Below are 27,694 nucleotides of genomic sequence, written 5' to 3'. Positions count from 1 at the left end.
AAAGAGAAAGAGAGAACGCACGAAATTAACGATCATGATAATTGTGCCAGCGTGAAGAAAGGGGAAATCCTGACACGCTCGCGAGACCCTCTCTCTCTCTCGTTCTTCAACCCCCTACGTGCAAACACTAAACGCCTCGATGAATACCAGTGTGTGGACAATATACGGGGTGTTCTGTTCCACGAGACTGACGATTGACTGTTTTCTACGGAAGTGGAGGAATCGAAGGAGTCGGGAGATAAAGGATGATCCTTGTTCAGATATTTTGTATTTGCTGCGACGTTACATGAGTTTTATTGATTCAAGACTTTTGTTCGTTCGTCGACTTAACGATTTCCTTGTGCTATTTCATTGCCTTTCTCTTTTTACAATCTACGCCATTTTCCATTGTTATTAGAGAATCAGTTATTGAAAGATAGTAAATAACGCGCAATCGTTGTAAAAGTTTATAAGTATTAGGATATCTATGGAGAATCAAGGAAACTTGAAAATCGAAATTTTGGAAATTATCGAAAGCGAGAATTATCGTCTTAAATGAAAATTAGTATGGTTTGCTAATGCGAGCGATTTTATCGCAGCAGGTGAAAAGGCAAAAGCGAGGAAATCCTGGAGGCTTGATAAATTGACATGTTATTCATACTATACTACGATAAAGATTGGTCTAACGAGACAGGTGTCGATATTGGTAATATTACATTAATTTACATTAATTAATTAAATTTCGCGATAAAATCACGACTTACAAATTTCTATTATTTGGCTTCCATTGGTTTCCCCTTTTCACGAAAACCTGTTTCTCCATTTACCATCGCAATTATACGGCTTCCGCGACCTTCACCCTCTTCCTTCATTCCTCTAGAAACGCAACAACGACTCGGCCGTTTGCTCGATCTACATCGATCAGCGCGAAGAAAGTCAAGCAACGTAAAAAATGAAAACGAAAAGAGAAAGAAGGGAAGGGGCGAAAAGGTAGGGAGAAAGGTTCGCGTCAAAGGAAGTGCAAGCTGTTTCGAGTAGAGATTAAATAAAATCTCGCGGCGTACGACGTTGCGCCGCGAGTTGAAAGCTGCTAGACGAGAGGAATCATCAAGTAGACGCGAACACCCCGTATAACCGAGCGTTTGTGTACACTCGCGTGACTGTGTTCGTTAGTCGAACTGAAAGAAAAGCATTTGTGAAGTTTCACGGCTCCCCTAGCTGAAAATCGAAACTCGTTTGCGCTCGATAATCGAAGAAAAGCCTCGGCGAACCGGGGGCGAAACAATCGACGCGAGCGCGGCAGCCCTTAGGGTCGACACGCTTCCACTTTTCCAATCTTCTCGCGTAAGTTAGCTCGTCGACTGAGTGAATAAAACAGCAAGAAAGAGGAAGAGATAGAGAGAAAGAGAGAGAGAGAGAGATACAGACAGACAGACAGACAGACAGAGGAATAAGAATAGAAAAGAAGATTCGATCGTGACAATCTTTCGGTTGTTTGTTTGATTTCAGACGAAACGAGGCTGGCGAAAGTGACTGAGTACGATGATTTAGAATTTGGGGAATTAAATCAAATTTTATTTTCCCACGATATATGTATCGCTGTTTGAATTGCAAGAAATAGAAGAAGGTTAAATATCAAGGAGGAAATTTGCAGTTGGTGTAAAGTACAAAATGAAGGCCATAAGGTTTTCGTTTACGGAGAATTATTAATCGTAATTATTAATCGTAAACATGATACGCTATAAAACGTCTTAAAACAATTAGGTTGTCGGCAAAGTTTCTTTTATACGGAAATAATAGACGCACGATGTTTTTTGTTTTATACTAGTTCATTGAATTAAGCACGAACGTGATAATAGAAATATAACGAAATGGATCATACCTAGTTCAATAAAATAATATAAAACAGAAATTGCTGCTCATCTATCATCGCCTTATCGAACGAAAGAAACTTTCCGGACAACCTAATACTAGGTTTGTTATTCGTACATAAGATACAATTATCCACCGTTATCCACACCCAACGTGTGTCTCGCTATGAGATTGTCTCAGATTCTACTTGTAAAATTCTTCGCCACCGCAAAACTTACCCCCTCGATGCTCGAAACAAACTCGAAGAAACTGTAAAAGGTAGTGCATCAGCATCACCAGAGGAGACACCTGCGAAAACACGTAGAGAAAGTTTCGCGGCGGTGTCGGCGTGCAACCGACGGATTTAGGGTGTTTTAGGGCGAAGCTTAGAGAATGGGGTGAGAAGACATAGGGTTGCTAGGAGACACCCTCTTCCACATGTTATATTGCATTACCCTATGCGACTCGTGTGCGCCGGGTAGACGGTGAATTGGTTGCACGAGTCTCGTTTTCCCCGATGCCGGTTCGAGGGTGTCTGCGTAGAAAATCGTCGAGCCCGGTGTCCTTGAGTATTACGCATTTCCTTTCCTGACCTTTTCCACCTTCTTCGCGGCTACACGCGTCCCATGCGCTAAGCTATGTAATCGCTTTACATTTCCTTTTTTAGATTTCTCTTTTCTGGACGTCGTCGCGATCCTTGACCTGGACAACCTGCTCGTAGCAGCTATTAAAATATAGACTTGGCCGTTTAACCTTTTGCGAAAGGGTGTTATCAGGGATAAGTTGCAGTCGACGACGTGTGAAAAGGTTTTAGCGCTCGAGGATGCGAGAGAAACGAAAATAATGGGGTTGGCAGAGAGAGAGAAAGTTTGATTTTGGGTTAGACTTTAACAACTGTAACCAACGTCTGAGTCATGCTTTTGGGTCGTATTGTTTACCTATTCTCGAGATGGTTTCTTGTCAAGTAGATGGATTTATTGTCGTGGCTGCTTTTAACGCTCCAATACTCTTCGCTCGAGTTTTATAATTATTTGTCGAAATAATGACGTAATTCGGAATATGTAACGGAATATTTGGAAATTAATGTTATCGTTTAATGGACGAATTTTTATGCGTACAAATTGTAACCGTTCGTTCGTATTAGTTTTTTGAAAATAAGACCTTGGTGCTTGATAATATTTTAGATATATGTATATGTATTTTAGATATACGTAGATAATTTATGTAATATTTTAGAAAATCATGAAGCTCTGTTCTCGCATTTTCAAACGCATCGATATCTGGGTTACGTGTTCAAAGCTCGCGTCGATACTAAGGGTAGAGAAACAAAGGGAAAAAGAAGACAAAAGGTAACGAAAGAGAAGCGATGGTCGGTCTAACAGGTGGCCCATAAAAATAGCTAAGCTTCCAATAAACCTCTCACGAACGGAACCCTCTGGAAGCGGAAAATTTTCGAAAGTATATCTGCGCTAATTAAACGACTAGACACTTAGCTACCTCACATGTCGCGTCTCAATTTCGTTTCTTTCGAGCAACTTTTAAAATTCCAAAGGACCCTTAACATAAACAAAATCTAGTTAACTCTGGTGTTTTTCTTTTTGACCGTGGATCGTCGACCGCCGAAGCATCGATAATCTTATTGTTAAATGGCGTTGGTCTTCTCTGTTAGAAAAATGCCAAAAGAATACAACTAATAAAAAGCTACAATTTCTTAACACTTAGCCAACGGCGCATGCCACAGCGATTTTTCACTACTTAAAAAATAAATAGGTCTAAAAATGATTTAAATGGTTAATTATTTGTAAAATATATCTTGCGGCAATGATTTTATTTAACGATTTCATAAATTGTTTATACAAAACATCAAATTAAAGGTATACATCAAAAGTATAAAGAGATATAGGTAAAATTAAAAACAGTAAAGCTGACCAGAGATAAATGACACGATTTGAACGTGAAATGAAAAATTCATAATGGATTTTAATATTTTTTTTACAGTGTGGTATCGTTCGATTATAACTTTATTTATTCATAACTGAAACTCATAACTTTTTAATTCATTTTAGCACCATTAAATTGGCGTATTTTATTATATACTGTACTTTTAAAAAAGCAGATAATAACTGATAATAACAACAAAAAAAAAAAAAAAAGAGAAACGCGTTGCTAAAGTCAAAAAGGGAGATCTCGTCGTTCGGTCACCTCAGCGATGTTCTTCACAGAGGGGAGATCTGCCTATTCGGTTGGCTAAGTGTTAAAAGTACGATACGTAAGAAGAATAAGCGAAGAACACGGCGCTGATAGTATTACGATGTTTGAAAATGAATTTTAGTCGTGAAATTGGAAATATCGATAAATTGATATGTATGAGACTCACTAAACAGCTAATTTAATGAGACGAGTTACTTAAAAGAGGAATATTTTACTAAAATTGTATACCAAGAGCCTGGATTTCCGGTTTCAAACGTTTAAGCCCTACTTTCAAGTTCCACTTCTCCTGCAAACATCGTAACAGTTCCCTCAAAAGCAGAAACCGCGCGAGATATCTCCGTGTGCTAGTTCTCAAACGATTAATTTGTATTCACGTCGCATCGTGTCTCGTACTCGAGAACACGCAGAGGGAGAGGAGCAATCGGTTCTCGTAAAGCAGCCGACGAACCATTACAATTTAGTTAGTCGCACACGCGTGGCCTCGTATCTTCCGAAAAAAATGTCGTCTTTTCGCCAGCCTGGCGCATACAAATGTGTCGCGAAACCAGTCGAAAGAAAAATGACACGAGGTCACAGGCTACGTCCTATAATTCGCGTGATTTTACGATTCTCTCCGATCGTGATCCTTTCGTCTTTAACACGTTGGTTACCGTAGAGGTCGCCAGTGACCGGCAGTCAACTTGGCCGTGGCACTATACGCTTCACCGGTGACCGACGCACCAAAATTAGTAGAAACACATAATTCGAACAAATGTCAATAGTTATAAATTTATTATTATTACCATTATTATCACAATGGAGTAACGAAATTACTGCAGTATAAAACATATAAAAATAGTTTTATTTACACATGAAATATAGATTTCTTATGTGCATCTTACCATCAGTGGCTGTAAAACATGGAAAAAGCCGATTTTACCATATTTTACTGTAATAACAATAATACTTAAGGAACCGACCCGACAGATGTTTCATGGGAATTAAGGATCTTCGTAGTAAAGCAAAAACTGTTGAATCTTGTGATAATTCTTTAGAATTATTGTGGGTTCGAGTAAGTTCAAGAGATGGCATATAATTTGCGATAGGTCCCGGGACCTAACAGCACACAACAAATATTTAACAACCCGAAGAAACACTATAAAGTAATTAGTAAATGCAAAAACTAAGTGAATCGAGCAAAATTGCACTTCAACGCCATGGAGGGTTACTGGTGGTCTCGTCATAAAATTCATTCATGCTGATTATATTGTAGGTAATATTTCAGCATTATATTTATCGCATAATGAAAAATTCATCATGGAATTACGGCCAACCCTTGTAAAACTGGCGTGACGCTCAACGTATTAGACTTCCAAAAAAGAAAAAAAAGTGAGAAAGAAATATCTACTAGCGTTATGTGCGAGAAACCTGGGAAACTAATTGCAAAAGATCGGATTCTTGAAACGCAAGAGGCGAACGAAGTTTGTACGTTGCGTCTCGTAATTATGCAATTACTAGGATTTTCAGATTTCTATATTTTATGTATTTTTATGTGTTAACGTGAGAATTATCGTTAATTACTAAGTGATCGTGGATTTTTTCATTAGATGGCATTGACAAAATCCACGATCACTTAGTTGCCAATTCAATAATTTTCGCTAAATAAACAGACAGCGAATCGATTTCAATTTAAATTAATTCTATTAAACAAGAGGAAATATCCATTTTCGTTAGTTGATTCTTAAGTTAAAAAAGTCGCGAATAATTGAGAAAGCGAGCACATTAATTTTTAGAGTCAAAATAAAAAGGCCGATAGCAACCTCTATGTAAATTTCGCTGTAATGTTTATTCGTCGATATCAACTTCATAAAATATGAAATTCATAAAAGGCGATAAAGATAAGTCTTCTTAAAAGAAAACAGACGATCATCGTCTCCTCTTTCCTGATATCCTGAATATCTGAGCTCGAATTGGATTATAGGAAACACTTGGTCGTCTAATAACACGTCTTTACGCTACCATCGATGGGAAAGTGATAGCATCTACTATGTAGGGTAGGTGTCAATAGCTACCTTCCACTCATTTGCATAATTCCTTACTGCACCACGTAATTTTCTTCCAGTGAACTTTTTTTCAAGCGGGAAGATCCAATGAAATTTGCAAAAATATAACGAATCAATTTCATCGTGTGTCTTATTACGCTTCAAGACTACCAATTACGATACATAGTAAGTTTCTCCCTTAAATTTCTGATTTTCTCTTTAACTTTTTTCCTCTCTGTCCTTCCAGTTTCATAATTTTTTCGTATTATAACGTACAAAAGTTTCGCGAAATTTTCTAATGTCCCAGACATGTCAGCTGTAGCAACGAATGAAATAATTGCGTGTTTCTATGTAAAAATCTTTTCCTATCGACGTGGAAGTCAACAGAAAGCAGGGAATGAAAACATTCATTCATGTTCAACATTCCTTTCATTAGCGACATAAAGCAGAAGGATGCTTGTAACCTATAATCTTCTTTTTCTGATAAAAGAAATACCAGAGGAATGGAGACGTGTGAAATTCCTTCTTCTACCGGCAGAAGAATCAAAGAAAAGTAAAAATCCGACACGTGTTTCTTTACCAATACCGATAGGAATATTAAAAACAAATTTGTATATAAAATTTCAATTTTTACTCAGAGAAATATTGAAAGAGAATATAAAACCCGAGACTGCATTTAACACCTTTCTTTTCTTTTTTTCATCAACGAGAAAATTCAAAGATAGAAAAGATTATATTCAAAGTTCTTTTTTCGATCAAGCAAAAAAATAGAAACGAAAAACTGGATTTAGAAGTACTTATTCTCTCCGCAGATTATATTTTTTCTACTAACAGAAAAATCAACAAAAAAAAATAGAAACCATGGAGCAGAATTAAACTTTCTATTCTTACATCACGGAATTGATCACGGAGAAATGGAAATCAAAGACTAAATTTGAAACCCTTATTTCTATTTCTATTTCTGGGGGTTGCATTTTTCCTATTGGCAAAAAGAATCAGATTTGAAACTCTCGTTGCTAAATGTAAAACTCTTATTCCTAGCAACGATCACGGTGAAATAAAAGCTCGCGTACGAAAGAAAATTATAATTCCGTTCGACAGAATTACGATATATCCAGATTCCGTGTCCTAGTAAATCGTTTTCGTTGGCAAAGTCTCGTTTGCAAGCGCGCAACCCGGCGTCGTAACAGCAATTTCCGTTCAGCGCAGCAACAACGACGAGCAGTTCCCTTTTTCCAAGGGCCGCGATGCTAATTCGAGGCTGGTTTATAGACACTGACACGCGGGCTGTCAACTTTGCAGCGACAACGTAGCGCATCACGAAATCCACCGTATTTACATTTCACACAGGCCGGGGCGGACCGTTCCTCTTCTCTCGTGTGCTCGTGATATAAAGCTTCTGGCGGTTTCTCGTATATTTTTGCGTAATCGAGAGTGCGTGGTTCGTAAATGGTCACGATGAAACGGAAGGGAGGAGAAACGATTTGTTTCTTCAAGTGGGACCAGATCTGAGGGGAGAATCGTGTTAAAATTGGAGAAGCTCGGGAATGGAAGACGTCGAATTCGGGGGCGGTTCGAGGAATTTCTAGGGCCATTGTTAGATCACTTTCACTGTACATTTAATTACAGAATGCTTCAGAAATTAAGCGTATTAATTCCTTAATCGTTTGAGTGCCAGAGGTGTTTGAAAAAACAGGATCGAAAAATCCCGAACGGTGCGACAGCGCTCGTCGTATTTATCATTTCTATGAAATACTATTAGTTTATAAATGTTTCAAGTTTTCTTCGATAAAAATTATCGAGAAGATAACAATGAAATACAAAATACCTTTTCGATGGAAAATGTAAACAGCGCGACCGCGCTGCTTGCGGTAAACGACAGGTAAAGGACAGTCAAACGGTAAAGGACAGTCGCGACGTGTCATTATTTATTATATCATTTTTGTTTTAAATATTACTCTATTCTTGAGTGCTGTGTATTCTTCGGGATAATGTCATGTGACTATACCAGCAAAATACCAATTTCATAAACAAGCCGAATTAAAGTACGCTTTTAAATCGATTAGAAAGGTCTCTGAGGAAGTAGAATATTAATTAAAAGAAGCAGCCACCTTAAAAGATCTTAAAGAAGAATTTTTCATGAACGATCTGGATAATTATTAGGGTGTAACGTTTCCAGAGAGACGAGTCGTCAGCTTAATTCGAACAATTACGGTCACTGGCTGGCAGAGAGGGTTCCTCTTGGTCGACGAAAAGCCTCGACTTTGCGACCTCTGGAACAATAGGGTCTCCACGCGCCGTCTACGTTTTAAATAAAAGCTTCTCGACCTGCCTGCTACGACGAGCGTTTATACGCCGGAAAATATTCCTCTGTTTACCGTGGCCGAGTTTAGATCGGCGCCACCACCGAGACACGAGTGCACTGACCAAAGGACAACAACGTCCAGCACGTTTTCTAAACATAGCAAGCCGTTTGTTGGTCGGTGAACCCTTTCTTCTTCGACAGGATGTTGATTGTAACGGGTACAATACAGTACGCATTCGCGTTTATCCTTTGTAAAACGACCAACGAATTCGAGTTTACTCGATTTGAAACGATTTCTTGTTGATACTAGAGATCCAGCCGAAGAGATGGCAGCTTTGCACGATATTTCATTTCTATCTGGTTGACTATCCTATAACCCGCAGATGGTAAGGCGTGATTTTTTAATCTTTTAAGGTAAGATTTTTCAGTCTTTTTACTTGTATGAAAATTTGAGAGACACCTATCGCTACAGGTACCGTATGTATCGATAATTGGCTAATTTTTAAATAGTGTGAGAATTATTGGGCTGGCAACTAAGTGATTGCCGATTTTGTCAGTACCATCTAATGATAAAATCACTTATAAATAATGCGCGTACGATACTATGTTTTTAATTTTTCTAATTTTTTTTCTCCACATTAATGCTTCTATGGATTCTATTATACTGTTACAGTACAAACACCGTGGCGATTATGAGTTAACTTAAACGCGTGTGTTTCGTATACACGTTAAAATAAATAAAATTTCTATCATCTGAAAAACTCGCGTCCTTTTAACCCCCAGCAGCCAAGAAATATCTAAGAAAGAGAAAATACGGATTAAGGATTCCTCACGTTCTAATGACTTTTTTCCATTATTAATTTTACGCAACTTCGACAACTCACCATAAACAGCAAAAAAGAAAAAAAAAAAAGAAAAACAGAAAGAATGAAACCTCGTTACATCGCCCTATTCTCTTCCCACAAATCGAACCAGGACTCTTCCCCACGACCTTTAATTCCCCGAACTATGAGAATTATCGATACCTACCCCTGAAACAACCCCCTCAAAAACTGGACTCTCGAAACATGGAATCGTGCGTGCACCCCTTATCGTAGTTCGTGCAATCTGGTTAGCTTAATTTGGCCGGCGAATCAGTCTCGATTCAACGTTACATACGGGCAGATCAGAAACGAGCACACGGTCGAAACCGATGGGGTCGGGGTGTTAATATTTCATCCTGTGCCCCATGGGTATTCGTCCAGCTTCGTGCAAACACGCACACGCACGTGGCCAGCCTGTATTTATTTTATTCGGCCCTCATACGTCGGTAACGAGCACTCTGTCGCCTGCAACAGTAGCCCCGCTTGCTCGATCGCGTTAGGTATATTTGCTTTTCGCAGCTGTTTGTGAATGAATCTATAAGAAGACAAGCTATTCTCGGCGTTAAACATTTAAGGGTGAAAATAGATCTGTACCGAGGAAAGTGCATCGTTAGGTTTCTTAGGTAACATCGCGCACTGTAATCGATTCTTTAAATCTCCCACTATTTCCAAACAATTTCGTAAAAATGTATTGGAAAAGCTAATTAAATATTCATTAGAGTTTTTACTATCTTTTCGAGGAACCATTGAATTCCGTGAATTCTAGAATCATCGCTGTAAGGGGGAGATTTTAAGAAAGCTGAAATTATGATTCGGCTATTTAAAATTCGGAAAATTGACGTATCTATTTTTACTGAATAATGGAATTATCAACAGCCAATTTTGGAATTATTCGGCGTGATTAGGAAGAGTTTAAAGTCTAGATCGTAAGGGAAAATTAGAAAGAAATTAGAAAATATAGGGATTGCTCCGTGAAGAGCTTTAGTTATGCGAGGATCATTTAATTATAAGATATAACGATTGAATTACTTGGAAGTTAGAAAATTGATTTATTGTTCTTCCCAAAATAAATGAAACGTTTTCGAGTGTGGAATTCTGCGATATGGATTGATAAGAATCGACGATATAGATCGCAAAGGAAAATTATAAAATACACGATCTGGAAAGGAACTGTTATATTTTATTATATAAAAATATAATTGGGCCATTTAAAATTTAGAAGACTGCTATGTCCGACAGAAAATTGATTTATTCCTCTTCCCAAGATAAATGAAACGTTTTCGAGCGTGGAATTCTCCGATGTGGATTGATAAGAATCGACGATATAGATCGCAAAGGAAAATTATAAAATACACGATCTGGAAGGAAACTGTTATATTTTATTATATAAAAATATAATTGGGCCATTTAAAATTTAGAAGATTGCCATGTCCGACAGAAAATTGAGGAAAGACTTAAGAAATCATGTAATCGACGGAAACAGCATGAATGAAGTAGGTTATCGGGCAATTACAATGAAGCAAGGATAAATGGCGGATGTGACGAGGAGATTAAGCACGCTGTCGCTAAAATTCCGCGATCTCTGGTCGCGTTGTTCGCGATGAATGATCATCGACCCCGCTTTTAACCGTTTCTACCCTCGGTAACATCGCTCCTCCGATAGAACCGCGATATATCGTTGCGAAACGGAGGAAGATACTAAGAACAATCGGCGATAATTCGATTTTCTACCTATTAGCTGCATTAACAGTATATGATACCTTCGATAAAATGGATCTTTAATTCCGTGAAGTATCGTGCAATTACGATTAGGTCAAATGGACATACATTTTGGCTATATCTTCTTAGAGATACGTGATTCTTAGAGAATTTTTTAGCTTGAATATTATAAAATTACAATTGCGTCGAACAAAAATTCTTTTAGAATTATTTTTCTTTAAAGATGTTGCAGATGCGCGATTTCTTTCGACACTGACACAGTTAATAACTCAAATTCTTCTTCTTTCTGCATTTCTACGTTTATCTTTTCTAATATTAATAATTCTACGATTGTTCAATTCCAATGTATACGATGATCCTTCGTAGTTCTGTAACATTAATATATCTAATGATTGTAGTAAAGTATTGATATTGATATTAAAACGAGAAGAAACGTGGTGTTCGCTGGATAGCTTGAAAATCATATTTTCCTAAACTATAATTTGCAAGGAATTTCTGTCGATTTCATACGAGTCTATTGAGGAACGCCCCAACGACATTCGTTCGATGGTATCTGGCAAGATTTCGTATCTGAGACACGATGACATCGATGCTATTGCCTCCTGTGCGCAGATATCATCTCTGGCTGCAGATATTATCGTCGCCAGGCTAGAAAATCGACGTGCTGGCGAACAAAGGGAAGGCTTAATGGTCTAGTAACCTCGACACCTCGACGACTTTTCCACCCTTCTCTCCTTTTTTTTACAACACAACCCTCGATATTGCGCTCGTGGCATTAAAAAATCCACAAAAGAGAATAGCGATATTTACTGGACCGAACTTTACTATGAAATATTGCGAATTTCTCCTATCTCTCGGTAAAAATCTTGTAAAATAAACGCAGCTCGACCTCCAAATTTACAAACAGATAAATAATGCAAAGAGAGAAAAAGCAAGCTCTTTATCTAAAAATAATTCAAATTTATGGAGAAGTCTGAATTAAAATCGTTTTGATCACTTCGCCAATGTCGTAGCGTTAATCTTTCAAACCGAATCAATTTCTTCAAGGTGCGACGACTAATTATAGAGATTCTTGGAATTGTAAAGACCGTGGGCCGAAATTCTGGCGAATCAGAAATACCGCGACACAGTGGCAAAAAAAAAAAAAAAAATGAGATCTAGCGAAAAGAAGTTGCGAGTTAGTCGTGGAGCGACTTAATTGCTTAACGACTCGGATTATGCAAATAACGCGTCGGTCTGCCCACGCTCGTGCAACCCGTTTGTCCCGTGGATTATGGCGTTGAAACGTTGCTACCGCGTCACAAACAGTGGAAAGCTGGAATTTCCAAATGACACCAGCCAAGAGCGCTTTTCGTTGATGCATTTCGGAAGTAACGCATTTTGCAGGTTTAAATACGTTCATTCGTTATGCTATCTCGTATCGTTGTATTGTTTTATATGGTCGTGACGTTAAATCGTTTAAAAATACAGATAAACGTGCGCTAAATTATCGTCTATAATCTTCGTTGAACGTCAGCAGGAATTTTCTATAAATCGTATTTTTTATCAAACGACAACGAAATCTAAGCAGCATTTTGTCTTTGTCATTATGAGATTATGAGACACTTTTACTCGAGATATCGGACAATTTTTATAAAAATAACGTTGAGCGATCTAGAGAAGACGATCCTCGAAATCTTCACGCGCTTTGAAAACTTCTCTTCTCTCTCTGAATTTAAATATCTTATTTCGATTCTATCATCTTATTGAAATATTTTTTCGTATGAAAACAACCATAAATTTCCCCTCCGATGCCATGCGTTATATTTAAATATTTTACTTCGACTGTTTCGAATATCTTTTCATACGAGAACGATAATAAATAAAAGAGATAAATAAAAGGATAGAAATACTATTCAACTTTTCTCGATCTTTTAAAATTACGCTAAATAGTACAATGTAATAATATTTGACTATACTGTATTGCCTTATATATTACAATATTTTATTATTTAATAAAAATGACCATAGGCCATTAAGAAAGATAGCAATGACTTAGCTTCTCCATTATATCCTAAAGATAATATCGCGTGTTTGAACGTCGTTTACGATCTTCCTAAGGTCCCGGCGAGTCAGCAATGCGATTTTTATTCACTTTTCAGACGCGCTTTTTCCCCGAGACGGACAGAGATTGAGCTGTAAAAACCGGACTCGCCTCCGCGCCCTATAAATCTGCCACACGTCGAGCAAGTAAAAATGCGTCTGCCTATAAATACTCGTACGCTACGATGACTTCAAATGGATCGTTTCGGCCTGGTCCTTTAGCCACCCACCGTTTCACGCGTCGTCTCTTTGACTTTCGTGTTTGTCTACGTTTATTGCGATTAAACAAGCAATTGGACCGTTGATGATCCACGAAATTATTATGCGGAGTGTAAATCATATATCGTTTACCATGTCTACCGGGTTTGCGTTAATTCAAACATTATTTTACCTTCGAAGGAACCTGTAGAAGATTGTTTGATCGAGTTGTCATTTAAATACAACTCAATCAATTGCGTGAAAATTAGATATTTTCTGTATCAATTTTTATAAGGAGAAAAATCTACAAGAGAAAAGGCAAGATACGTTTAATTATACTATGGAAGATTTTCTCGCACGGGATACTAATATTGGGTTGGTGAGTGATTGCTGATTTTGTCGATACCACCGAATGACAAAATCATTTAATTGGCAACCCAATAATTACAAACAATAAAGAGACGGATATCTTTTACTGTATTTACCTACATTTCTTTCGATCTTTTCTTTTTTTAATAGACTGGTAAATAAAATGGTATTTTTTCAAAATAATTTCCATCAAGAAAGAAAAGAAAAATATTTGTCTAAGTATACAGTCACAATCGAGAGGTTTTCTAAACTTTTGAATCGTTTTGCGATCGCTGAACCTGGTGAGGAATAAACTCGCAAGGGATTCGTTAATTTGACTGCCCTCGATTTATTTCTTTCTACCACGATGAACTTCATTAAGAGAAGTAACAGTGTGGAAAATTGAGGAAAGATCCAGTCATTATGATACATCTACAAAGGTCTACGGAAGTTACTATAGCTTGACCCCATATCCGCTGATACTTTTAACGACTTAAAACAAGCGAACAGAATTATCGAAGAACGACCTCGACTTTCGTAATGAAAACTGCTTCAAGAATTCTTTCCTCTTGCCGTCTTCTTTCTTCCATTTCCTATATCAGTTTAATAAATCAAGTAAAAAATTCCTCCAACGACTCCCTACGATTATTAACTTGTTATTTAAATTCGTGGCCGAGCAAGCGGCGTGACTAAATTTTATAAAATAAATTTTCTCCTTTCTTTGTTTCTTTGCGAATTTGTCCACCACTTTCGCGCTACTTTCTACGTAATAAAGCGGCAATGAAATTTTCCAACCAAAATGTTATTGTAGCTATTAAAGGCTTTATCGCCGCGTATCTAAAGAAGTCACAGCCGTCTGGAATGTTATGGTGGATTCAGGCCCACGCAAAAATTGTCTATTAGTACTTTCATGGCAGGGAGGTAACGTAACAACCGCGTTCTCTTAAACTTCTAAAACCTTGATGCAACGCCTCGTTCGTCCATAATGTAAAAGTGGCGGCCTTTGAGCCAGTCTTTTCATTAACCAAAAGCGGAAATCTTTGAGGCAGGAAGTAAGCGTTTTCTTATGAACTTGGTCCAGAGGCTTTTAACGTGCTGCCACGTTTTATCGCTGGTCAAAGTTATAATTCCTTAACGTGGCAGTATATTAATCTTACCAGAGAAAAGATATACCCCAGCGTCTAATTTCCTTGCGTCAAAGGAAAAAAGGTAAGAAACGTAAAGGACTCGATTACGCGGGTAAAGAAACTTTTTCCATTTGACGCAGTGATACGAATGAAAGTTTTACGGGCGTTAAAAATTCAAACTAAAAATTACGTATAATTCTAAACGATGGTGGGATATCTGTTGGTATAAAATAAAAATAATACCTCGAACTCACACTTCCCTCCAAATGGACATTTCCTTTTTCATTTAATCCAAGAAAGATATAGAAATCTTTCTAAAAAAGTGTTTCCATTGAATCGACTGAAAATCCATTGGAATAAATAAAAAAGGAAGAAAAGAATTCGTCCGTAAAATCGATATCTTCATCGATGGCGTAATAAATAGAAAATAACGAACAGTTAACGCAAAAATAAGCGACGTTTGTTGAAAAATAAGCCTCGATGCAGCAACCGTTCTTAGAAATAAAAGTAAAGCGGATGGTGAGGAAGGCGAGCATTTAGAAACGAAGGAATTTCGAATGTTCTTTCTTTACTGTCCAATTATGGCGTTCGCGTTGCACGAATCAAAGTTTAATTTATATTTATGCATAGTTTCGGCTTGACCGGAAACCGCAACGTCCGCCGGCATCCGGCACGCGTTGTCGTCCAGTTTTCGAGGGACGAAATAGTGAAAACGATGAGATCATTCGTGTTTGCTCCAGTGAATCATCGTCTGGCCCGGCAACGACCACTGGCTGCTGTGGCCAGGTTTCACGAACACAATATGCCATGAATTTCATGAATTCGCCGATGTATAACTGGCTCTGTGAATTAATTTTCTTTGATAAAAAGGATATTCACAAACGCGGCACGATCTGCAAAAATGTCCATATCGGCAAAGATGAATTTAAACGGAGCAGTTGAAACAACGACGTAAGTTCAGAAATTCAGCTGTACCAGTTTTCTTTGAAACAGCGATCGATCTTTCAAACTTCGCTCGTCGCTCCACTCTGATCTCCTTAAAAACCCAAGGTCTGCGACTTGTCTGAAGGAGCAGAAAGAAAGACGGAGATTATGCGTGCGCGGGAAACCGTATCGATCACGTCGTTCGAGTCAGAAAGTGGCTGCGGGGGTGAAAAACAAGTAAAGAAGGGGACCAGCGTAATTCCGGCTCTCTTTGAATTCTTCCGTCGAGCGGAACGAAGACCGTGTTATAGACACTTTATTGGGTTAAAAAAAGATGAAACAAGGAGGAAGCAAGAGTGGCGCGTTTATTGAACGCGCTATATCTCGAGGAAGCGGATATAAAAATAAAGTAGGGAAAGAAAGGGCAAGAAAGTCGCAGTGAAACGATAATGGTAAACGTTAATAACGCAGCGATGGTTTGGCACGCGTGTGAAACAGGATGGAAATGAGCCACGCGAAGAAACGACGGCAAAGGGAATTGATCGTTTACATCGTTTTATATAGTAACACATTATATAATAATAATTGGCGAATTGGCAAGCGATACCATCGATGTTGAAAAATCATTCGATTCGCAGAAAAGTTTCAAACGATAGAAGAATCGTATTGTACGAAAAATTTAATACTGTACTAAAAAAAAAAGAGTTACTATACCGCTATGAATTTTCATTGGTTACAGAGAAGCTCTAAATGATAAAAAATATCCTTCGCGTCGCGGCAGAATTCTTCTATTTTGCGTTATGGGAAAGCTCCATTAGTCCGTAGGGAAATAGTTTGGTATATCGCAGGAACATTCTAAACGACAGAACACGACAGAACTGTATGGTGGAAAAATTGAATTCCGTATCGTAGGGAACTGATACTAAACACGTAGAAAAATTTCCTGTGTATATCAGAGAGAAAAGTTCTCCCGGGAGGAGAACTTTACCTTTCGGTCGAATTGGTTCTGTACTGTTCACAGTCCTCCGGATGGCGGCACGAAAGGAAGCTACAGGAGCATGGACCGCGTAGCATGTGTTCGTATCACCTGCCCTGCAGTTGCCAACCGAGTTGCAGCTGCACGCGTGCAACGATACACGGGCACAAAGAGAGGCCCAGGAATCCGGCCGTGGTTTCGGTATGTAACCGGAATGCAAGGGGAAACCAGGGAAAAAGGAAGACGAGGAACCGACGAAAGAATCGAGCGAGATTATCGTGCGCCAGAACGAGCTTTCTTCTTTTCTGCACGGTGGTTAATCTACCGCGAATCTACCGAAACGAGAAAACGTCTCTGACTCTAAAGATTTCAACTTCCAACTCGAGTTCCTCCAGATATGGAAAAAAACGGGCGAGGAAAAGTTCTGCGACGTAGAAGAAGCTTGAAATTGTTGAGTTCAATTAGGTAAATTAGATACGTACAGATGTGTGTTACTGTTATAAACAAAGTGTTTATTTATGACAGACTCGATGGTATAAAGATGTAGGAAATGCTCAAAATATAATACGATGCAAAACTAAGTTGCAAATCTACGATAAAATTTGTTCGTTAAAAGCTCCTAAATATTAGTTTGTCCGAGAAGTTTCTTTCGTTTTATAAAATGATAATAGATGAACAACAATTTCTGTTTTGTATTATTTTATTGAATTAGATACGATCCATTTCGTTCTATTTCTATTATTATGTTCCTGCATAATTCAATAAACTAATATAAAACGAAAAACATTGCGCGTCTATTATTTCCTTATAAAACGAAAGAAACTTTCCGGACAATCTAATATACGCAAAAATAAGTCAAAAATATAGAATGAAACCTTTTCGTTCGAAGTCTCCTTTTTGGCAAAAGCGAATATAAACTATCTCTCTTCTCTAACTTATTTTTAGTGGCTGGTAATTATTCGAACCACCGATCTTTGTACATTCAAAAACCACGAAACCTGCAAGCATCAAGAAACACGTAGAACATCTTCGAACATCTTGCGACTTAATTTTCGAGTTGTTAGAAATCTGATCATTTTCGTTAATACACCGACCCTACATCCTCACGAAATTTACCTAATACGTTAAAAATGGAAAATATTAATTTCAACGGCGGTTCGTGCAACGAGTGCAATGTTTTATCAATTCTACGAGCGTAGTCGAATAAATGCGAAAATCAGTCTATCGGACGCGATATCTAAAATCAGACCAGGCGAACCGACCAAGCTAAAAAATGGCTTTTCGCGCAAGAACGTGACAATACACGGGCAAAAGTCGGATTGAAAAGGTTCGGTCGAGGACCTACCTGAGCAAGCAAGGTAGCATTCTTCGGCCAGTGCAACCCACGCGCCTCGTTTGCTATATCAAAGAGGCCGATGTTTTACGTGCACCCACTAACATCAGGGTGTTTCCTTCGACGCGACTTGCGTGCGTCTGCACGGCGTCTACAGTGTCGTCAAATATCTCACGGTGGCATCTTTCTACTTTTTCCCCTTTTTCCATCGATCTTCCTTTTTTCGTGAGTCGACGTTTGTTTAATAACGATAATATTTAAATAGCAAAACTATAGAAGCGCATACTGTGAAAATAATAATATATACATCATTGCAATTTTTTATAACAGCCAACTTAAATTCAAGCCTTTATAGTCTGCTGATTCCATAAAACGTTGGTGACCGAATTGTTAATTCATCATAAATGCACGCTTTCGTTCGATATTCAAATACTATTTTTACTGCTATTGCCACAAATTAAACTAAAGTATCTGGATATTTATGAACGATTAAAAATGAACGCTTACACTGCGCAAACTTCTATTCGAACGAACGATCAGAATATTTTCGTCACTAACAACGGTAGATTTTATCGAGAAAGTCTCCGATCGAAATCCTCGATATCGACATATTTACGCCTGCGTCGTGGCAACAGACCAGCTGCAACCTGCTTAGGAAAATGTGGAAGAAAAAGGTCTGAGATTATGCGTTCGTAACAAGATGAAAATTATTTGAAACTCGTGCGTGCACGGTGCGCGTACGATCGCGATTGATGGAGCGCACCAGCCTCGTTTTCCACGATGCAATTTCAAGCACGCATTCGCATATCTTTGCTGAGTATCGACGCGCGTTAACGTACAGCCAATTATAGCTGAAGCTCGATTACAACGTCCACAGAGGGAAATTCTCCGATTATTCGGCAATAATCGAGAAGTAATCGCCGATCTAAATTCGGCAACGTTTTAAAATCCGAGAATCGACTAACCGAATTCGAATCGATCGTAACAGCGACGCTTTGAAATATCGTCCGCTAATGGGATCGGTATTTATATCTATGGAGGAAATTGCTGTTCTAGTTTCGACTGTATTAAAAATAGAGAGAGAGAAATTTTGGAAATTATATTAGCAGATGGTTGAAACTGTCGAAGAAAGATAGGAAAAAGCGTGGGTTGCAAGCGTAGAATGTGGAAATATTACGAGCCTGATTAGACGGGCATAGTTAAATTGCAGATTTGTAGCCGGCAAGATCGATTGGTAGCCGCATCAGGGCGTGTAAATAATTTCCCGGTGCAGCAAGTATCACGCTGAATAAACGCGGACACGCGGTTCACGTTGATATTTGCACCTGTACAAATATGCACTTTCAATCGGCAATCAGCGAATCGTGTGAAACGTAGTGCACACGTTCGAATGGACAGAGAACTCTTAGACTTCGACGTAGAAAAAGAAGGGGAAATGAAGGGGGGAAAAGAGTCAAAGTTTCATAGAAAAGTCGGAATCAGTAACTTTATGGAAATGGCGAACTCGTACAAAGCGGCTAGCCAAGTTTAAAAAATTGTCGGAATTTCGAACAAATATTTCTGATTGTTAACGAAAACATAGATGTATTTACGTAGACGATTTTTATTTTGATAAAAAATTCTCACCATCAAAAAACCAGTTACATTGTAGGATAAATATTCAATATGCTAATTATTTATTTATTATCCTCGAATTGAAGAAATATTCAACCGAACGACAACGATTCGATACTAAAACTGGCTATACGGAGTAATTTAACATTGGAACTACCATACCAGTCAAATCGACTGGTTTTACAATTTTATTTTAAAATTCCTACTTCGCGTTATATTTTTTTCCACGATGATGTAATGACTTTCGCGACGATAACTAAAAAAATAATATAATGAATTTTATTTTGTCTTTTATGTATTCAAACTTAAACTAATTTTGTATCAAGGCTACTTATACCAACAGCAGTCAAAATAACTGGTACTTGGTAAGTGTAAAACGGTTCTGCAATCTGTTTATCGAACTCCAATTAACCAGTTTCCTCGTTTTCTACAACTTCCCACACGTTTTTCAAATTTTTACCGCGTATCATTCCATATGATGATATCAGATATCAGGAAAATTCTGGATCGGTCGCTAGATCGCTAGATGCCAACGCTAGAAATACCACACCAGACAAAATGACTGGTTCTACAATTTTATAAATGTGTCAATTCTCGTTTAGTGATCATGGTCCCAGATGGATTAATAATACCAAAAATGTACTACATAACATGGGATTCCTTCCGTAAGAAAATAATAAATCAATAAATATAAAAATATTCTATCGTTACGAATTTTTAAAGACCAGTCATTTTCACTGGTTTCGATAGAAATAGCTTCGTGTTAACTATCGATAGTTCTAGCGTTAAAAGATCGCAAATCGACGCAAGAAATGAATATTATACTCGCCAAATCATACAGTAATGTTATAATCGTAGCCTTTTATTCTTTCGTATATTCTATCTCTCGAAATATAAAATATTTCTATTCCATTTACTTAGCAGCCTGCATAGCCAACAATTTTTCCCCTTTTACGAAAGGTAACGTTGTAAAAATTGATGTAGCAATAAAATGTCAACTGGCACGCTAACGAAATTGCAGAAACACGGGCAAGGTGAAATAGTAGCGATCAGCAGACATATTTCGAGTGGCAAAGGGTTAACAAAGCGACAAATTACGATCAGAATCGAAACTGGTTTCACGAAAGGAGAAACTGGCTCGTTTTATTTTCTCGCTGGCCATTCGGCAAAATTGTTCGCTACCTCGTTAATTATCTGGCAAACTACGGCAATCGGCGGGCATAATCGAGAACTCGACGGTCCACCGATTAATATGCGCTATGCGGTACGCGTGAAATACGATAATGATCGCGGCCGTTTCGCGATCCACGGCGATTCATTAATATTGATCGAATTCAATTTTCATCGATCAACGTCCCGAGCTACGTCTCCATCCCGCAGGGCAGCCACTACGCTGCCCGTTTTTCGTATCGACCCATCGTCGTAAGGCGACCACAATCGAAAGAAAAAAAAAAAAAAAAAGAAAAAGAAAAAAAGGAAGAAAGAAAGGAGAAAAGAACAGAGATTGTGACGTTTAAAAAGAAAAAAGTAGAAAACGACGCATGAATATTACAGACTTTTTGTTGATCCATCGTTTCCTCGTCCCTTTTTTCTTTTCGCTTTTCACTTTGATCTTACCTTGGAAGAGACGGATGAAACTAGTTAGTGATTTTTATGTCGACTACTTCGAGGTAGGTATATAAATACTTACCTGGAGGAACAAGAAAATTAGAAAGACGAGAATAGCGGGAAACAGATTTTATTTTCGAGTTTAGTTAACGAGCACTTGGAATTTTACGAGATGTACATTTGGTGAAATGGTTTTACAAGAATTTTTAAGAAACACAACGTGGAAACCTGTTACGAAATAAGTGTCTTTCTGTTGGGATAAATATTAACGTTTCGTTTAAATATCTTCACTAACGAAGCGAGATCGATTCGTAATTTTAAACGACCGAAGCATGCTCGTAAAGTTACTCGATTTTGTATGGGAACCATTACCGGCGTTTCACGGTGGTTCATATCGGTTAATATCAGATATTATAGAGAATTGTAAACGATCAAATGAAATTACGTAGAATTTATAAAGAAAGGAAAAACGTCTTAAGGAACAAGTGGGGAGCCAAAAGTTTTGACAGACTTACACAGATTACATAGACACACATAGATACGTGGAAAATGATCATGGAAATTTTATTTTTAAAAACGACGTTCCATATGCGTTGCTTTAGTGAACTCCTGGAAAAAGTTACTCGGATATTTACAAGATATTTGAGATAGTGAATCGTACTTTTAATCGCGTTCCACTCGCAATCTAATTTCGATGTTCGTTAATAGCGGACAGATCGGTAATTAGCGAGACGCGATTAGCTGATGGCCGATCTGAGCCGCAGTTATTGTCCCGACCGCAAATTAATTGGCTGGGTCCGCAAACTCGACCATGATCGACAGCGATTCAATTCCCCTAATTATCAAGTCTACAAATTGACATAATTATCTGTGCACGATACAGCGACACAAGGGCGTCTTTAAAATGTCAGATTCACGCACGAATTAATGCGTGTTCTTAATAAATTTCTCGAAAATCAGACGTCCGGCCAAAAGCATTTTTTAAACGATATTCTCCATAAATTCCGAAAAATTTCTTAAAACACCGACTTTCCAAAGATATTTCACAACGATTTCTCGACATTCCCCAATGATCGTCGTTCTTTCTCCTACAGCTGTGATACGTCGAAATAAAATGGAAAATAAAGTACGAAACGACTTCTCGCCGAAGGAAGAGAGTGACCATTGGTCGAAAGAAGAAGGACAAGAGCGAAAAGGAAGGAAAGAAAGGAAAAGGGTGATATAGCAAGAAGAAGAGGAACGGTGGCGTGAAACGGTGGTAGAGTGGCGCCAGCCAGCAGCTACCTTTTCTCCTTATGTCGTAAGAACGCTCGCTTCGTCTCGCCTTTTCCAATGTTTCTCTCCTCTCTCTTCCCTCTAGGTCTACCTTTCGTGTCTTTCGTTTCGAAGCATTCACTCTCCCACGATTCTTTTTTATGCCCGCTGAAACTTTTGCACGCGATGTTGGCGGGTCGAAGGAATGCCGAAGCGTGACAACAGGGTGGCATAGACGAATCGACGAGGATCGATCTGAGCAGGATCGACGAAGCGATCGATAAAATAAAGCATATTTCGTAGTCGTCTACGAAAGATAGAAATCGAACGCTGTGAATCGTGAATCGATATTGGACATTAATTAATAAGCAGCGAATCGTAAAATATTGCATAGCAAAGCGTCAGATATGGAAACGCTACTACGGTTGATGTATCGTATAAAATACAATCCTTCGGGGATTTCGATGCTGTTTTCGCTGCTTACCCGTAACCATTAAAGCTAGACGGAATTTCATGACAATTTGTTCGAATAAATTCGGATGAAATTAGTTCAAAGATCGACGACGAGAGCCATATAACGCATTGGCTTGCCAACTAAGTGATTGCGGATTTTGTCATTAGGTGGTAATGATAAAGTCCGCAATCACTTAGTTCCCAACTCAACACTTTTGCAACTTCCAAGCTCCTAACGTTGATATTTTTATAACAGGAAATTGTGTACGTTTGTTGAAATGATCATGAAATAACTATTCACTATCTGGAATTTTAGGGGAAATTCATATATAATAATCAATGGCACAAGATATTGTTACACAGTCTGGTCTATCGTTGACACTTAGTTGGATAGCCAGAATACCAATACTTCGATATTTTTATAACAGGAAATTGTATACTTTTGTTGAAACGATCATGAAATAACGACTGTTCACTATCTAGAATTTTAAAGGAAATTCATATGTAATAATCAATGGCGTAAGATATTGTTGCACAGTCTGGTTTATCGTTGACATTTAATTGGATAGGCAGAATATCAGTACATTTTTATAACAGGAAATTGCGTACGTTTGTTGAAACGATCATGGAATAACAACTATGCACCATCTGAAATTTTAAAGGAAATTCATATGTAATAATCAATGGCGTAAGATATTGTTGCACGGTCTGGTTTATCGTTGACACTTAATTGGATAGCCAGAATACCACGTGTATACAGGCTGAAAATCCTCGAGGTTGTGCTAATTATTCTCCCATCCGATGTTTCCACCGCGATCGCTCCAAGTAGTTAGCGTACGCTAACTATTGTTCAACGCACACTCGACGATAGCATATACGTAGATGGGTACATACACAGAGACAACAATACATAGAGACACGTGTAACAAACGTGTCTGACAAGGTACTCCAGGTTGCTCGTTTCGCATCGTGAAATTCATACAGGTGTTTCGAACCTTTCCCCTCTCTGTTCTTCCCTTATTTATAAATATTACCATTCAGGCCGTGCTACGAGTACTTATCCGCGTTGAGTACTTTTTAGCAATAAAATATCGTATGATTGTTAAACGAATATACTTTAGAAAATCAATGAATGTAATTAGCATTTTTCCCTCGCGATAAACCTAAAGATTATCGTATCGATATTATAAAAATAGAAATCATTGAAGTTTAAAAGTATCTTCCGACTAAATTTCAATTTAAGTTTCTTAACATCGACGCTATTACTTTGTAGGATCTCGAGTTTCGATCTCAAAATTCCAAGTAAAATAGAAATCTTCGAAATTCGAAGCGAAACTTTGAATTCAATATTTCTTTTCGATCTACTACACATTTGATTCTGCAATTTTTTCAGATTTATTCGACGACAGGCATTCTTCCATTTCTAATTATTTTATTACGTTACGTTCAATTCTAAAAATTCCTTCCAATTCCCGCCACTCCGATCATTCTTTCGCGTTCGATCGAATCGTGCGTTTAATCATCGATAAATTCACGTTTCGACATCGTGGTTTTTTCCCCGGTCCGCCGAACGATTTCGAGAGATGAAACTGACACGACATAATAATAATCGACGGAGAGATTCGCAATCCGTCACGCGATTTACGAGCACGCTCGGCGCGAATATCAGAACGGGACGACGCGACGGATCTCTTTAATTGATTTAATTCTGGAGGGCCTTCATGACGTGGCTGGAAACCAAGTGACAGGGTCAAGCGGCACTCTAGCCGCGGACCTCGAGTGCCATCAAACGATCGCGCTTTGATATTCGTGCCACGACGAATCGCGACACACCGGCCGCAATTTATGCCACTTCATCGACGGAACCCTTTTTTTTCTCCGTTCCCACCGTGGTTCTCTTCGGCCGGTATTATGTACACGTGTTTTCTTTAGAGATTAACACGTTCATTGCGCACGGCACGAAGCCGAATTCTCCGCTCGTGTGTTTCTACCGCAAACGTAATATCAAATTTTACTAAAATAACACGTCTGTGGAAACTATTCTTAAAATAATCCTTCCACTCTTCATAAAATAGACTTTCTGAATTAATTTTATGAAGAATCGAAATAAGTTGGCTATGAGACGACTGCGGGAACAAAATCGCAATAATCGAAAGATTTTATGCTTTGTATTGAGTTGGCAACTAAGTGATTGCGGATTTTGTCAATACCACGTAATCTCTTATTCAATTTCATACACCGAACTCGAGGTAATGTAAATGGTAATGTAAAGTTATACTCGCATTCCGAAAGTATAATTAGGCTGTCCCAAAAGTTTCTTTCGTTTTTTAAGGAAATAATATATGCGTAACATTTTTTCATACTATTTCCCATGTATGTTCCGATAGAACAAAATGGTAACAAACTGGCTTCAAGTAAAAACGTTATGAGACATTTATGAACAAAACTGCTTCTCTTTATTACAGCCGCGTGAAGTTAATTTAACAAAAATTAATTTCGTTGCTCGTTTCTATTCTCCTTTGCTGATAAAAATGAATTATTACTGCTTGCGTACTCGGAAGAAACTAATTCAAAGCTAAAAGTCAAACCACCTCGTACGTCACTCTAGTTCAACCAACTCAGCCATCCATCACCAACAAAACCAACCATCGTGACCCTTAAATATCCCAAATCTTAAACATACCACGAGACCCTCGCAAGGCAAACAACGGAGACAAAAATCCATGATGAAACGCAGGGTCCATCACGGAACAGATTTACCGCAGGAGAAAACTACATAGCGAAGAAGGATCGAATTTCCCACGAGCTAATGGAACTTTCAAAGATGTTCGTCCCGACTTCCGCTCACCTGTGCAAGGTTGAGCACCATCCCGCTGGAGCCAAACTCTCCCACGCGTCCGCCGATCTCTCTCTCTCTCTCTCTCTCTTTCTCTCTCATCTTTTGCCCAACGTGCTCTCTCTGGACCATTTTACCTCGATCCTCTATCCTCCTCCACCCCGCGGCTAATACTTCGTTCGTCTCGTTGCTCCATCCTCGTCCCGCTCTCGTCTATCTCCTCCTACCTCTTTGTTCCTCTTCTCCTGTGGTATGCTTTGAGATCCGCCGCCAGTACCGTCTCCCATCCTGGTTCGCGAACAGCTGATTCGCGAAAGAGGTCAGCCACCCCGAAATCCCTCTCTTTCTCGCTATATTCGGCCGTTTTCTCGATATCCTCTGTGCCGCGACGATAAGGACCGCCGCGATGGAACAATTTCCCGGTGTCTGCGCCGGCTAATGTTGCCCCGAACTCTTGGCGTGTTCGACTATCGACGCGAGCGTTTATTAACGCGAGAACAGGTTGCAGCTTCGAGAGGTGATTACGTGTACGATGGGTGTAGCGTAGAGAGACGCAGGATGGCGTGGATAGGTTGGAGAAGGGTGGAAGAGAGTAGATGTACGTGGGATGACGTGGGATGACGGATGAGTGGATGTAGAGGTGAGTAGCGAACAGCGAGTAGCGGCAGCGTTGGTACAGCGAATGGTCTGGTTTTGGCGTAATAACTGCTGGTTGACAGGATAGTTAGTGCTGCAATAGAGTAATCGGTAGAGTAATGCGATAAGTATAACTGCCTGGTTGATCGTAGATTAAAAAGTAGTATAATTGGTAGCGTAACGACGTTAGTGATGTAATATTGTAATTAATAGCGTAACGATAGCGTAACGCAATAGGTAATAGTGTTACTCATACAGTAGAGAGTAGAGTGACAAAGTAGCGAACAAAGTACAGGCAAAGTATAGGTGTTTGGTAACGTAATAAACGAACGCGTGGTACACACGGTGTGAATAAAAATACGAGAGCTTAATGAATAGCTACAACTACAACAACGTAGAAAATAGAGTAAGTTAATACGGAAGAATCGATTCGATCAGTTACCATGGAATGGGATGAATATTCTTGTTGTTCAATTAACGCAGCAAATAACAAAGCTTATGGCAAAGTCTGGCGGAGTAACTTGGATTTATCGGTGGTTTGTAACGATATTTGCACGAGCATCATTAAAGCAAATCGTTAGCAACAATTATATTCCCATCGTTTAATCGATGGAATTGGCAGCATTCGGAAAATTACACGTGCAAAAAGCCCATTTAGTTTGATTTATCGGGATACGAACGTAACCAACGAGAACGATATTCACAGAGATATTTTATTAACGAATTGAAATCGATCGTTCGCCGATTCCCATCGATACAATTAAGATTCTTGCTTTTTCCATTGGGCAAAAACATTAATGAAAAAATGCACGTTGCTGAAAATTTCGAATGGATAGGATCGGAAGAGGGTTCGACGGTTGAGAACCGCCACAACCTTCGCTGTCACTTCCAGAAGCCGCAACTGCTCCTTATCCGAGATCTACAAGTTACAAAATACATTAGTCCACCATAAGTAGAAACGCTCGGCGATCTTCGAACATCGGACAACCTTCTGTGCTGCTGAGTTTCTACAGGCTGATTCACATTGGATAATCGCGATTCAGCTCGATAATGATCACGAAGTTGAAGAAAAAAAAAGCACTAAATCCTACTCCGTTAATGGGCGCGTCCTACTTCTGGGCTTGATACATTATCTTAAAGCAGTGATTTTCAACCTTTTCCCATCTCACGGCACGCATAAACTAATTACTAAAATTGTACGGCACATCGAAAGGGATATAATATTTGCTTCGAGACACGGCATTCACATCCGACGGTCATTGTTGCTTTTATTTGACAATCTAAAGCAAGAGAAATCAGTGTCCTTGACCAAGTAGTCGGCTATTATAGGTTTTAAAAATTCTTGCAGCATGCCGG

The 27,694-nt window shown here is 38.7% G+C and overlaps 1 protein-coding gene and 1 long non-coding RNA gene across 2 annotated transcripts in view; both read right to left on the bottom strand.

Moving 5' to 3' along the window:
• Positions 1–27,694, bottom strand: part of LOC126920199 (glypican-4) — a 129,968-nt gene that overhangs the window by 28,987 nt on the left and 73,287 nt on the right. The gene's annotated exons all lie outside the window — the stretch shown is intronic.
• Positions 742–25,964, bottom strand: LOC126920221 (uncharacterized). The gene is made up of 3 exons (XR_007711911.1): positions 25,840–25,964; positions 2,286–2,554; positions 742–2,139 (listed from the first exon to the last, which is right to left on the bottom strand). It is a non-coding gene; the product is annotated as an uncharacterized LOC126920221 (long non-coding RNA).

This window comes from Bombus affinis, chromosome 9 (assembly GCF_024516045.1).
Source record: "Bombus affinis isolate iyBomAffi1 chromosome 9, iyBomAffi1.2, whole genome shotgun sequence".
Classification (NCBI taxonomy): domain Eukaryota; kingdom Metazoa; phylum Arthropoda; class Insecta; order Hymenoptera; family Apidae; genus Bombus; species Bombus affinis.
The sequence above is the reverse complement of the archived record's forward strand: the minus strand, read 5'-3'. Positions and strand labels throughout refer to the sequence as shown.